General features: G+C 45.7%; 1 pseudogene; it reads right to left on the bottom strand.

Moving 5' to 3' along the window:
• Positions 1–15,800, bottom strand: part of LOC135520228 (mitogen-activated protein kinase kinase kinase kinase 3-like) — a 52,445-nt pseudogene that overhangs the window by 22,062 nt on the left and 14,583 nt on the right.

Here is a 15,800-nt window from a genome sequence, read left to right as displayed (position 1 = left end):
TTGTCTTCTATTGAGTCTTGCGGTTTTCTTTTGATTTTTTCGATGTACTTCACTCTAAAAAACCATTTAAATCTCAATATATACAGGAGCTCATTTTTCATCAGCTGCTCAATTTGGAACTTCGGAACTCTCTCTCTTCTCTCTCTCTCTCAACACCTCCCTCTCTCTCTCTCTCTCTCAACACCTCCCTCTCTCTCCCTCTCTCTCTCTCTCTCTCAACACCTCCCTCTCTCTCTCTCTCAACACCTCCCCCTCTCTCTCTCTCTCTCTCTCTCTCTCAACACCTCCCCCTCTCTCTCTCTCAACACCTCCCCCTCTCTCTCTCTCAACACCTCCCCCTCTCTCTCTCAACACCTCCCCCTCTCTCTCTCAACACCTCCCCCTCTCTCTCAACACCTCCCCCTCTCTCTCTCAACACCTCCCCCTCTCTCTCTCAACACCTCCCTCTCAACACCTCCCCCTCTCTCAACACCTCCCCCTCTCTCTCTCAACACCCCCCTCTCTCTCTCAACACCTCCCCTCTCTCTCTCTCTCAACACCTCCCCCTCTCTCTCTCAACACCTCCCCCTCTCTCTCTCTCAACACCTCCCCCTCTCTCTCAACACCTCCCCCTCTCTCTCTCAACACCTCCCCCTCTCTCACTCTCACCACCTCCCCCTCTCTCTCTCTCCACTCCTCCCCCTCTCTCTCTCTCAACACCTCCCACTCTCTCTCTCTCAACACCTCCCCCTCTCTCTCTCTCAACACCTCCCCCTCTCTCTCAACACCTCCCCCTCTCTCAACACCTCCCCCTCTCTCAACACCTCCCCCTCTCTCTCTCAACACCTCCCCCTCTCTCTCTCTACACCTCCCCCTCTCTCTCTCAACACCTCCCCCTCTCAACACCTCCCCCTCTCTCTCTCAACACCTCCCCCTCTCTCTCTCAACACCTCCCCCTCTCTCTCTCAACACCTCCCCCTCTCTCTCTCAACACCTCCCTCTCAACATCTCCCTCTCTCAACACCTCCCCTCTCTCAACACCTCCCCCTCTCTCTCTCAACACCCCCTCTCTCTCTCAACACCTCCCCCTCTCAACACCTCCCCTCTCTCTCTCTCAACACCTCCCCTCTCTCTCTCAACACCTCCCCCTCTCTCTCTCAACACCTCCCCCTCTCTCTCTCCCCCTCTCTCTCTCAACACCTCCCTCTCTCTACACCTCCCCCTCTCTCTCAACCTCCCCCTCTCTCTCTCAACACCTCCCCCTCTCTCTCAACACCTCCCCCTCTCTCTCAACACCTCCCCTCTCTCAACACCTCCCTCTCTCTCTCTCAACACCTCCCCTCTCTCTCTCTCAACACCTCCCCCTCTCTCTCAACACCTCCCCCCTCTCTCTCTCTCAACACCTCTCTCTCTCTCAACACCTCTCTCTCTCTCAACACCTCTCTCTCTCTCTCTCTCAACACCTCTCTCTCTCTCTCTCAACACCTCCCTCTCTCTCAACACCTCCCTCTCTCTCAACACCTCCCTCTCTCTCAACACCTCCCTCTCTCTCAACACCTCCCTCTCTCTCAACACCTCCCTCTCTCTCTCTCTCAACACCTCCCTCTCTCTCTCTCAACACCTCCCTCTCTCTCTCTCAACACCTCCCTCTCTCTCCCTCTCAACACCTCCCCCTCTCTCTCTCTCTCAACACCTCCCCCTCTCTCTCTCTCTCAACACCTCCCTCTCTCTCTCTCTCAACACCTCCCACTCTCTCTCTCTCAACACCTCCCCCTCTCTCTCTCTCTCTCAACACCTCCCTCTCTCTCTCTCTCTCTCTCTCTCTCAACACCTCCCTCTCTCTCTCTCTCTCTCTCTCTCTCTCAACACCTCCCTCTCTCTCCCTCTCAACACCTCCCTCTCTCTCTCTCTCTCAACACCTCCCCCTCTCTCTCTCTCTCTCTCAACACCTCCCCCTCTCTCTCAACACCTCCCTCTCTCTCTCTCTCAACACCTCCCCCTCTCTCTCTCTCTCAACACCTCCCCCTCTCTCTCTCTCTCTCAACACCTCCCCCTCTCTCTCTCTCTCTCAACACCTCCCCCCCTCTCTCTCTCAACACCTCCCCTCTCTCTCTCAACACCTCAACACTCTCTCTCTCTCTCTCCCTCTCTCAACACCTCCCTCTCTCTCCTCTCAACACCTCCCTCTCTCTCCCTCTCAACACCTCCCTCTCTCTCTCTCTCTCTCAACACCTCCCCCTCTCTCTCTCTCTCTCTCAACACCTCCCCCTCTCTCTCAACACCTCCCCCTCTCTCTCAACACCTCCCCCTCTCTCTCTCAACACCTCCCCCTCTCTCTCTCAACACCTCCCCCTCTCTCTCTCAACACCTCCCCCTCTCTCTCAACACCTCCCCCTCTCTCTCAACACCTCCCCCTCTCTCTCAACACCTCCCCTCTCTCTCAACACCTCCCCCTCTCTCTCAACACCTCCCCCTCTCTCTCTCAACACCTCCCCCTCTCTCTCAACACCTCCCCCTCTCTCTCTCAACACCTCTCTCTCTCTCTCTCAACACCTCTCTCTCTCTCAACACCTCCCCCTCTCTCTCTCTCTCAACACCTCCCTCTCTCTCAACACCTCCCTCTCTCTCAACACCTCCCTCTCTCTCAACACCTCCCTCTCTCTCAACACCTCCCCTCTCTCAACACCTCCCTCTCAACACCTCCCTCTCTCTCAACACCTCCCTCTCTCTCAACACCTCCCTCTCTCTCTCTCTCAACACCTCCCTCTCTCTCTCTCAACACCTCCCTCTCTCTCAACACCTCCCTCTCTCTCTCTCTCAACACCTCCCTCTCTCTCTCTCAACACCTCCCTCTCTCTCAACACCTCCCTCTCTCTCAACACCTCCCTCTCTCTCAACACCTCCCTCTCTCTCTCTCTCAACACCTCCCCCTCTCTCTCTCTCTCTCAACACCTCCCCCTCTCTCTTTCTCTCAACACCTCCCCCTCTCTCTCTCTCTCAACACCTCCCTCTCTCTCTCTCAACACCTCCCTCTCTCTCTCTCTCTCTCTCTCTCTCAACACCTCCCTCTCTCTCTCTCTCTCTCTCTCTCTCAACACCTCCCTCTCTCTCTCTCTCTCTCTCTCTCAACACCTCCCTCTCTCTCTCTCTCTCAACACCTCCCTCTCTCTCTCTCTCTCAACACCTCCCCCTCTCTCTCTCTCTCTCAACACCTCCCCCTCTCTCTCTCTCTCAACACCTCCCCTCTCTCTCTCTCTCAACACCTCCCCCTCTCTCTCTCTCTCAACACCTCCCCCTCTCTCTCTCTCTCAACACCTCCCCCTCTATCTCTCTCTCAACACCTCCCCCTCTCTCTCTCTCTCAACACCTCCCTCTCTCTCTCTCAACACCTCCCTCTCTCTCTCTCTCTCTCTCTCTCTCTCAACACCTCTCTCTCTCTCTCTCTCTCAACACCTCCCTCTCTCTCTCTCTCTCTACACCTCCCCCTCTCTCTCTCTCTCAACACCTCCCTCTCTCTCTCTCTCGACACCTCCCCCTCTCTCTCTCTCTCTCGACACCTCCCTCTCTCTCGACACCTCCCTCTCTCTCGACACCTCCCCCTCTCTCTCGACACCTCCCCTCTCTCTCGACACCTCCCCCTCTCTCTCGACACCTCCCCCTCTCTCTCGACACCTCCCCCTCTATCTCGACACCTCCCCCTCTCTCTCGACACCTCCCCCTCTCTCTCGACACCTCCCCCTCTCTCTCGACACCTCCCCTCTCTCTCGACACCTCCCCCCGACTCTCTCGACACCTCCCCCTCTCTCTCGACACCTCCCCCGCTCTCTCGACACCTCCCCCTCTCTCTCGACACGCGCTCCCCCTCTCTCGACACCTCCCCCTCTCTCTCGACACCTCCCCCTCTCTCTCGACACCTCCCCCTCTCTCTCGACACCTCCCTTTCTCTCAACACCTCCCTTTCTCTCAACACCTCCCTTTCTCTCAACACCTCCCTTTCTCTCAACACCTCCCTTTCTCTCAACACCTCCCTTTCTCAACACTTTCCATCTCAACCATTTCCATCTCAACCCCTCTCTCATCTCTCCAGCTCCCTGTCCTCCCTCGTCTGAGTGCCATCATTGATAGGGCGTTGCACTTTGATAACCATCCCCCTCTCTTTCAACCTTTCTCTCTTTGAAAAAGAGACGCTTCGCATTGTGACAAGCCCTAAAAATAAAGCCCTTCTGTGCCCCTGTAAAAACAAGCGCATGTCAAAAAAATACCTACTACAAAATAGGCCAGGGGAGAACTTACATGCGATATTTCATCATTGTAACCCGTTTGGTGATTTTTCATGCTGATATTACTGTGTTATTTCATCATCCACGTCAAAACCAGGTAGGAATTCAAATTGATCATACTGTAAGGTATGCAGGGCATTAATAAATGTGCAGTGATACATGACACTGTAATAACCAAAAGGATCTATAGGCTGCAAACTATATGTTACAAAAGGGAGTATATGTCGCAAGGGCACGGTTTATGTCTTTACATGTGTAGGCCATCATTGTAAATAAGAATTTGTTCTTAACTGACTTGCCTTGTTAACTAAAAGGTTACACATGCAATGACAAGTGAAAGTGTTAAGGGATACCAGCGAAAGCAGCAAGACAGAGGGCTTCACCGAGTGAAAAGCATCCAAACGTGAACTGACAACATATGAACTGCGATGAGGATGAGACAACACAAAACAGAGGTAAAATATGGGCAAAAATAAGAACAGAAGTACCATGTTAGATCTTGCAGTGTAGTATTGTTCTTCCACACAGGCTTTATAAAAAAAAGCATAAAAGAAGAAAATACTTCAAGACTGGAGGATTGGAAGGTACTGTGTACAGGACTTGATGACTGATTGTTGATTAACACACACACATTCAAACACTGCTACATTTAAACACTGTTTAAACTCGGTTAGATATTTAATTGGAAGGGTTAGAAAATGCATTTAACAATGTGAGACTCTCACCCCTTGGTATTTTGAAGTCAACATACAAACTACAACTCGTATTTGTTGACTGTGGGTACGTCCCAAATGACACTCTATTCCATATATACCTTTGACCAGGGACAATATGATGTAATTTGGAGCGCACGATCTGGGTTTCCAATATATCTTTGTATGCAGGCGTCTGTCGTCGCTATTATACCACATACAGTTAATATAGTCTATATAACATATCACCAAATACTATAGTATGCCTCATCCAAAATACAATGCACAGTTATGGTATGATAGCAGTGCAATCGCAATAGCCATGGAAATTGTGAGGTTCTGAATTTAAACAGTCATTATTGTTGCAACGCGCGATTTGGTTGGTCGAAAAGTGTGAAATGTTGATGGGCAAGCCTGTGCGTGTGTTTGTGTGTGTTAGAGTCACTCACTGCTGGTTCGTGATGAGGTTCAGTCTCCTTCCTAAGCAGGGGATCAAACTTGACTTGATCGACTATCAGTGTTAAAAAATGAAACAGAGAATTAAACAAACTGCAGTACTAAGAAATGAACACACAACACATTTCTAAATATAGTCACAGTGGCCTGGCAATAAAAAAATTAAAACCTTCATGACTCGAACAGCAACACAAGCACAAAATATCACTAAAGATCGCTTACGGGCATATTACTACTAGTGCAGGCACTTTCCCTCCTATATAATCTCTGTGGGTACTGAGTCAAAACTAAATGGCAAAGATTAAGACCCTCAGATATAGAGTCGCTGAATAAACAGTAAGCAGTTCCCCATGCGCCTTTTGCACATGCAGGGCGAATATTCAAGTCTCTTGGGAAGTGATGCTCAGCGACTCAGTGAGTGACAAAAAGGAGAGCTGGAAAGATAAGGAGTGAGTGCGGGGGAGAGGCAGGGAGAGGAAGGAGTGGTTTTCCATACTTAACCACAAAAGGTCATGAGAAGGACCACTCAGGAAGAAATTTGAAAAGCTTTCGCTACATTGTTATAAACATGACATTATATATGTCATAATCAGTCACCATGACCTGTGCGAGATGTTAGATTGTGGCTACTCACTTGACGCAGTCGTAAATAAAAATGATTTTTATCATTTCAGCCAGTTGTTTTGAAAGTAGAGCTCACAACCCAAAACGGCATGTGTGCATGTGGGGTGTGCATGTTGGGCTCACCTCACAATCTCATTGGACAATACTGTGCTGACCTGAATCCCGCCTCTCACTTTAACCTTGCAACCTTACTGGACCTCATTCCACCTGCCAATAAACATTCTCTATCAAGTTCTGTTGTTGCAGGCTCGCTCCCGTTGTAGGGTATGGTCCCATCAGACTAATATGGCAAACGAGCAAGCAAATGTTATAAAGTAAGTTTAAACTACAGAAAATGTACACTTCTACAATACATGACCATAAGTTTGTGGACACCTGCTCATCAAATATCTCATTCCAAAATCATGGTTATTAATATGAAGTTGGTCCCCCTTTGCTGCTATAACAGCCTCCACTCTGCTCGGAAGGCTTTCCACTTGATGACAGAACATTGCTGCGGGGACTTGCATCAGGCACTGATGTTGGGCAATTATGCCTGGCTCGCAGTCGGCGTTCCAATTCATCCCAAAAGTGTTCGATGAGGTTGAAGTCAGGTCTCTGTGCAGGCCATTCAAGTTCTCCACACCGATCTTGGGAAACCATCTGTATGGACCGCACTTTGTGCACAGGGAAATTGTCATGCTGGAACTGTTTCCACAAAGTTGGAAGCACAGAATTGTGTAGAATATTATTGTATGCTGTATTGCTAAGATTTCCCTTCACTGAAACTAAGGGGACTGGCTCGAACCATGAAAAACAGCCCCAGACCGGTATTCCTCATCCACCAAACTTTACAGTTGCCACTATGCATTGGGGCATGCAACGTTCTCCTGGCAACCGCCAAAACCAGATTTGTCTGTCGGTGGTGAAGTGTGATTCATAATATTCATAATGCGTTTCCCAGCTGAGCCGTTGTTGCTCCTAGACGTTTCCACTTCATAATAACAGCACTTACAGTTGATCGGGGCAGCTCTAGCGGGGCATAAATTTGACGAACTGACTTGTTGGAAAGGTGGCATCCTATGACAGTGCCTGAGCTCTTTAGTAAGGCCATTCTACTGCCAATGCCAGTCTATTAAGACTGCATGCTGTGTGCTCAATTTTATACACTGCTCAGCAACGGGTGTGGCTGAAATAGCCAAATTCACTAATTTGAAGGGGTGTCCATCTACTTTTGATTATATAGTTGCATCAAATGTCCTACTCCTTGAAAGTCAATTGGGGGAGAATGGCGTGACGCTTGGCATTCAAGCCAAAGAGTTCAATCTTGGTTTCATCAGACCTGAGAATTTTGTTTATTATGGTCTCAGAGTCCTTTAGCTTCCTTTTGGCAAAAGAAAGAAATGTCCTCTCACTGTCAACTGTGTTTCTTTTCAGCAAACTTAACATTGTGTAAATAATTGTATGAACATAACAAGATCCAACAACTGAGACATGAACTGAACAAGTTCCACAGACATGTGACTAACAGAAATGGAATAATGTGTCCCTGAACAAAGGGGGGGGGGTCAAAAGTAACAGTCAGTATCTGGTCTGGCCAGCAGCTGCATTAAGTACTGCAGTGCATCTCCTCCTCATGGACAGCACCATATTTGCCAGTTCTTGCTCTGAGATGTTACCCCACTCTTCCACCAAGGCACCTGCAAATTCCAAGACATTTCTGGCCCTTGCCCTCACCTTCCGATCCAACAGGTCCCAGACGTGCTCAATGGGATTGAGATCCGGGCTATTCGCAGGCCATGGCAGAACACTGACATTCCTGTCTTGCAGGAAATCACGCACAGAACGAGCAGTATGGCTGGTGGCATTGTCATGCTGGAGGGTCATGTCAGGATGAGCCTGCAGGAAGGGTGCCACATGAGGGAGGAGGATGTCTTCCCGGTAACGCACTGTGTTGAGATTGCCTGCAATGACAACAAGTTGTTGTTGCCATCCTATGCCTGTCCCGCAGGTGTGATGTTCGGATGTACCGATCCTGTGCAGGTGTTGTTACATGTGGTCTGTCACTGCGAGGACGATCAGCTGTCCGTCCTGTCTCCCTGTAGTGCTGGCTTAGGCATCTCACAGTACGGACATTGCAATCTATTGCCCTGGCCACATCTGCAGTCCTCATGCCTCCTTGCAGCATTCCTAAGGCATGCTCATGCAGATGAGCAGTAGAAAGGCCTCTTTAGTGACCTAAAATGTCATACCTGTGACCTTAATTGCCTACCGTCTGTAAGCTGTTAGTGTCTTGACGACCGTTCCACAGGTACATGTTCATTAATTGTTTATGGTTCATTGAACAAACATGGGAAAGTTTGTAGTATACATTCATATCACGATTCACGAACGGAATGGATGGACGCGTCTTGTATAAACCTTATAGCCTATTGCACAATATATTACAAAATGCAAATAAAATACAAGATTGCTGGTTCAAACCCCTGATCCAACTCGGTGAAAAATCTGTCAATGTGCCCTTGAGCAAGGTACTCAACCCTAATGGCTACTGTAAATCAAACTGGATATGAGTGTCTGCTAGTATACTAAAAAAAAAATATATATATAACTTCTAATTTCAGATGTTTTCTAACTTATGATGCATGGATTTGATCCATGTATTTTAGCTGCTATCAAAACAACTAACGGTAAGCCATGCAGGCACTTGAAAACTTGCTTCAGAGCGCAATACATGACAGGCACGTGTGCGTAATCTCATGCACTAAATGATGGCAGGTAAGAATGTAAGGATTCAGATGCTTTTTCCGCTTGGAGAGGACTGTAGATCATTTATTATGCATGTATGAGCCATACATTGACACGTTGAGTCCGAAACAGAAGGTTTAATTTTTTTTGTTATGGTTTTCAATCTTCCGGAAGATCTAACCATGTAACCTTTCAGTGTTGTATCATTTGACATGTCATGACTAAGGCTGTAGCGGTCACAAAATACTGTCAGACGGTGATTGTTAAACAAATAAACTGTCAGTCTCACGGTAATTTACCGTTAATTAACAAACACATTTTGCATCTCCTGGCTTCCACGCATAATCCATGTAATATAGCCTACACCTTCACAATAAATATGTTGTTTATTTTAGACAGGCCCAAAGAAGCATGATATGAAGAAGATGTAGTATATTTCAGAAGAGCAGAATAGCATATTCTGAGTTGTCCTGAGGTCCTGATCTGGCTATGCCAAATGGCTTTGGGCTACACTAGTTCATTTACCAGACAAGATTTGAGTCGGTGGCATTATTTTGTAGTATGAAGAATACAATTGAACAAATCTGAATATACGATTTGAGGGAGTGAGCACATGCGGCTATTCTGTGTTAAGCGGTTAACAAAGAAATAGGTATTCCTACATGCTTAATTTAGAGTTATTTTACTTAAACTTTAGTTCTACAAACGTTAGGCTATATGTTTTGATTTTTAATACATTGTAAGGCTGCATGATGGGACTCTAAAATGTTTTGCTTGAAAGGCATGAGCTCTGCATTGTTTTTTTTGTGTGCAGGCTGTACACACTACATCAGTCACTCGCAATTTGACAAGCACTTGATAATGCCTCGGAATTTCACGGCGGCATCCCTTTGTGTGGCTGTAATGCAAACAAAACAAACAAAACCCAAGTCTTTTGTGGCCAGCGGCCATTGTGCACTTCTCCCTGAGTGATGCGTTCTCCATCAAGTGATCGGGTCTTTCTCACAAGCTACAAGTGAAGAACGACACATCCCAGGAGCATATTGAGGATATTTGAAGAACTGTCCACATTTACTTTTTGTCAGCCAACAAGATGAGTAGGCCTAACGAACAGTGAAAGCACTAGCCTATGTCAATCTACTATCCCCCATAGTACAAAGGTGAACCTATTCTATTCTGTGCGATAAATAAATATTCCAAACATAGTCTGGGACAGTTGCGGGATGCGATAGATCCCAAATTAATATAACCACTAGCATAAAAAAAAAAGAATTTTGGCTGATGCAACAGATCAGAAAGTTTATCAATATTTTAAGCTAAGCGATAAGGCTATTTCTTCACATTATAAGCACAGCAATGCGCACATGGTAGTATTATTTCAATAAGCGTGAATGTTACATTAGCGGAAAACACCATTATCAAAAATGACCACAAATGCAATTATCCATGTAATGCTTTCATTATAAAGGTGCATAAGGTGAAAATGACCTTCCCCAAACTAGAAACTCAAGCGCTGCTTATGTATGCCCGTTGGCCACTTTAGTTGTGATACAAACCTTAAAACATATACACCTATGGACTAGGCTACATGACATGTGACTATGATTCAAAAAGTAGCACAAAAAAAAGGCATTGTTTCTTAAGCTGGTCATCATTCACAAGTGATAACATATAATTCACAAGTAATTGGCTAATATTGTCACCCATCAGACAATTCTTGATTTAATATAGTTTTTACATATACTAAATAATATATGTGTGAAATAGGTTTTGATTTAGAATGGACCATAATCAAGCACCTATTTAGAAACAGGGTCGGCAGGAAAAAAATACATGTAATCTATGCACTTAAATTGCGACTGAAGGACACTTTTCCCCGTGGTTTATTTTCATGCCAGCCAGGTACTCCTGTTGTAAATATAAGCAATGTGCTTAATATTAAGAAAGTTGAGAAATAAATATAGTAGGCCTAGCCTATAGAATGCTGATCCTCCTATTCTTATTAGAGGCCATTACTCTGTTTTAATGCACAATTGCATAGCCTGTCGGGTTTTGGTCACTAGATGCCCCCATTGTGCTTTTTGACCTTATGTTTTTTCCCTTGTTCCCCATTATTATTTGCACCTGTGCCTTGTTTCCCCTGATTGTATTTAAACCCTTAGTTTCCCTCAGTTCTGGGCTCTGTGTTTGTATGTTAGCACCCAGCCCTAGTGTTCTGTGTATTCTTGTCGATTCCGGTGGATGCTCTTGTGGAATTCTGTTTTTGTTTTTGAGTATCTCTTGAGGCTTTTTTGTGCTATTCCTACCACCTTTTGGATTTGCCATTTTTGTATTGAAGGACTTCTCCTTTTTACTTTATTAAATACACTGTCTTAAGTACTGCTGTGTCTGCCTCATCTTCTGGGTTCTGCTGACTATTCGTGGCTCAGTTGGTTAAGTGACTGTTTCTCACACCGGAGACCCAGGTTCGTAACCGGGTCCTGACAATAGCCTACTGAAATGTTGCGCAACATTAGCTCATGTGCTCTCATGAAGTGTTTGATTAGATTTTTAAATACATTGGCATTGACGTCAGAGACATTAGAGGGACAATAGAGTGCTGAGTACCAGGCAGTTAGCAAGTTTTGTAGGCTACTAATGAACATTAGCAGCATCAGGGCTGGGAGAAGCCTAATTTACTGTGACTAAAAATTCATGTGGAATTAGACTGCCTTCATGACTCGTGACCGCCGGTATGGTGGTAATACGTTCACCCTAACTGCCCTAGTCATGAATGCTTATGACATACTATGGCATGCTAATGTCACTCTTATAACAGTCTTATACCAAAGGGATTAAGTAAAATGCTACTGAAGACACTCACATTTGATCTCAGAGAGGGTCTTCCCTTCTCGTGTGTTCCCAGACTGAATCCGATGCGGCACCAATACAGGGGGCTGTCAAAACAGATAAAGTGGAGTGAGGGAAACAGTACAACACTAACTAGCCTGGTCCCAGATCTGTTTGTGCTGTATTGCCAAATGTTACGGTCATTGTCAGCCCAAACCGATCTGGGACCAGGCTAGGAATACATTAGTCGCAAGGCAAAAATATAGCATTGTCTGATGCAGGCATTCTGACATACATACCCCCTACAGTACCGTTTATGAAAGTGTTTGATATTATTTCACTGTGCTTGTATGCATCTGATACTGCCTTAAAATTACATTTCAAAATGGGATTTAATTGTATTTTACAGTATTGTGGTGGCAGCTTTATGTAATGGGTATGCTGGTCATTGGCAGGGACTGGGGAATTTGTCAGGATCAAAATAAATATGAAAGGAACAAAGCCCAGGTAAAAAGGAACACCAGCCTCAGTCTTCTGAAAACCTAACCCTGGGGTGGAGTTATATTTTTCAGCCAGACAATTACACACATTGTTATGCCAAAGACACACCAGTGGCTTTCCAAGAGGTGTTGAGTGTTTGAGTGGTTTAGTCTCAGCCCTGAATTAAAGTTGCTTGAAAATCAGAGACAAGGTTTAATTATTCCTGTTCACCATTGATTCCCAACCAAATTTACTGATCTTAAGCAATTTTGACAAAAATAATGGACATATGTTGCCCTAAGAGTTATGCAAAGTTGGTATAATATTATTCAATATTGTAATGGCTGCCAAATGTACTTCCACCAAGTATTAACTCTTTAGAAATGTTTCTATCATTTAAAAAATGGAGTAGATTGTGTAGATCTGTAGGTAAAAATTCCAGTGTAATCCCTTATTATATGTAATTTTAAGGCAGCAAAATGTGAAGACTGTGCAAGGGGTGTGTAGAAAAAGTATTCAAGACCCCTTCACTTTTTCCACATTGTTACGTTACAGCCTTATTCTAAAATTGACTCAATTGTTTTTTTCCCCCTCATCAATATACAGCGATTCCAGCCTTGAGTTGTCTTGGGAATCGCGCTACAAGCTTGGCACATCTGCATTTGAGGAGTTTCTCCCATTATTCTCTGCAGAGCCTCTCAAGCTCTGTCAGGTTGAATGGGGAGTGTCGCTGCACAGCTATTTTAAGATCTCTCCAGAGATGTTCGATTGGGTTCGAGTCCGGGCATTGGCTGGACCACTCAAGGGCATTCAGAGAATTGTTTCCGAAGCCACTCCTGGCATTGTCTTGGCTGTGTGCTTAGGGTCGTTGTCCTGTTGGAAGGTGAACCTTCACCTCAGTCTGAGGTCCTGAGCACTCTGGAGGAGGTTTTCATTAAGTATCTTTTTACTTTGCTCCGTTCATCTTTCCCTCAATGCTGACTAGTTTCCCAGTTCCTGCTGCTGAAGAACATCACCAAAGGATGATGCTGCCACCACGCTTCCCCGTAGGGAAGGTGCTAAGTTTCCTCCAGACGTGACGCTTGGCATTCAAGCCAAAGAATTCAATCTTGGTTTCATCAGACGTGAGGATTTTGTATCTTATGGTCTCAGAGTTCGTTAGCTGCCTTTTGGCAAACTCCAAGCGGGCTGTCATGTGCCTTTTACTAAGGAGTGGCTTCCGTCTGGCCACTCTAACATAGATGCCTGATTGATGGAGTGCTGTAGAGATGATTGTCCTTCTGGAAGGTTCTCCTATCTCCACAGAGGAACTCTGGAGCTCTGTCAGAGTGACCAAGGCCCTTCTCCCCCGATTGCGCCGTTTGGCTGGGTGGCCAGCTCTAGGAAGAGTCTTGGTGGTCCCAAGCTTCTTCCATTTAAGAATGATGGAAGCCATTGTGTTCGTCGGGACCTTCAATGTGGCAGAAATGTTTTGGTACCCTTCCCCAGATCTGTGCCTCGACACAATCCTGCTCTGTCATGCACTGCCAACTGTGAGACCTTACAGGTGTGTGCCTTTCAAGTAATGTCCAATCGATTGAATTTATCACAGGTGGACCCCAATCAAGTTGTAGAAACATCTAAAGGATGATCAATGGAAACAGGATGCACCTGAGCTAAATTTCGAGTCTCATAGCAAAGGGTCTGAATACTTATTTACCCCCTGCCCTGTATTTATGTTTATTATTTTTCATAAAATTTGTAAACATTTCTAAAAACATGTTTTCGCTTTGTCATTGTGGGGCAGTGTATAGATTGATGAGGACATTTTTTTGGGGAATAAGGCGTAACGTAACAAAATGTGGAAAAGGGGAAGGGGTCTGAATACTTTCCGAATGCACTGTAATTAGCGTCAAGAGGTAAGATAAGAGATCTGTATATAATGATGAGATGCTCATGTCTCCTTCCTAACAATGGGAGTTGTTGTCCCATTGGCGGAAGACAGGCGACATGCTTAGATTTCAGTGAGAGTGAAACCTCTCGCTTCGTCTCTTCCTCTCTGGTAAGACCAGTATAATGTAACGACAATCAGCGATAAAGATTTTTTACTAGGCAAGTCAGTTAAGAACAAATTCTTATTTTCAATGACGGCCTAGGAACAGTGGGTTAACTGCCTGTTCAGGGGCAGAACAACAGATTTGTTCCTTGTCAGCTCGGAGATTTGAACTTGCAACCTTCCGGTTACGAGTCCAACGCTCTAACCACTAGGCTACCCTGCCGATGAGAGAAGAACAAGATTTCAAATGAAAGAATAACAAGTATTCAAACAGTCTTGGCAGCCGGCGCATACGTCCCAAATGGCACCCTATTCCTTTTATAGTGCACTACTTTTGACCACATTGTTAGACGCCTATGGATCCTAGTCAAAAGTAGTGCACCATGTAGGGAATAGGGTTCCATTTGGGAAACAAGTGAGTCACGTCTTCCTGGCAACCTTCCACATTTCCCTGATTAAAAAGGCTAGTGTAAAAATACCACCATTGAATGTCGCACTTTGATGACACGTGTAATGAAAATGACCCTTCTGCGGGGGTATCAACCTGATATCCTCCCTTCCACTAAGCCATGTGGGGAAAATCATTAGTTGGCTGCCAGTCGTCTTCTGTGTCATGACTATAAGAAAGGTGTGCGTCCCAAATGGCTGCCCATTTCCTATATAGTGCACTAATTATGAGCACAGCCCAAGTAGTGCACTATGTAGGGACCAGGGTGACATTTGGGGGCAGCCAAGGTAGTCCCAGGATGGCTTCCACTGTTATTTATTTAGCAGTGTGTCCTCCTTCGTGCATCAGAGGACATGCACTTTACTTTATGTGAAGGGCTCACAGTGGAACTAACATTCCCAGGGCACAAAATGGCAGTTGAAGGATGTCCTTCACTGCCTGGTTGACTAAAAGCATTTAGAGCCAAACCGTCGGAAGCCAGGGGCGGTTGAAGGAGCTTCTCCAGCACAACTTAAACTTGGGATATAATATATGACCATTCTTGTCTACATTTTATTCATTTAGCAGATGCTCTTATCCAGTAGTGGGTGCATACATTTTCATACTTTTTTTGTAGTGGATCCCGTGGGAATTGAACCCACAACCCTGGAGTTGCGCGCACCATGCACTACCAACTGATCCACATGGTTCTACCATTAAAGACAAATAGCATTTGGTTCTAATTTACAATAAGTGTCCCCGATACCTTTGTATTTACATGCAGCTCTACAGTATCTACACTGTAATTATACTACCTGATGTAAATATTTATTAAGGTCACCCACTGTAAAGTGGGACTAAGTACTCAAATGGTAAAATGTATCATACATTTTAGCTTTAGCAAGGACCCAATGGTTTCAAACCATTCTCCACATCAAACAATTTCAGCACATGCTCATTAATGATGTTACACCCGAACACACTTACCATGCACAGACGTTTAAAAAAACGAACCACACATCTATGCCTGTGTGCACACAATCTCAATTACCAGAGCAAGCAAACACACCCATATAGGCCCACAACGCCCACAAACACACAGACAGACACACGGTACCTCTCTGCCAACGGAAAAGCATGGGAGTCATCGAGATACGGGGACAACGGGTTGAAACACACCCCAGTATGAGCCAAAGCACCCTCTTGTATTTCAACTAAGGGCAAAGGAGAGAGACAGAGACACTCAGCCCAACTGATAAGAGGAGTTGAGG

Source organism: Oncorhynchus masou, chromosome 4 (genome assembly GCF_036934945.1).
Source record: "Oncorhynchus masou masou isolate Uvic2021 chromosome 4, UVic_Omas_1.1, whole genome shotgun sequence".
NCBI classification, from domain to species: Eukaryota; Metazoa; Chordata; class Actinopteri; order Salmoniformes; family Salmonidae; genus Oncorhynchus; species Oncorhynchus masou.
This window is presented reverse-complemented; position numbering and strand designations above follow the sequence as displayed.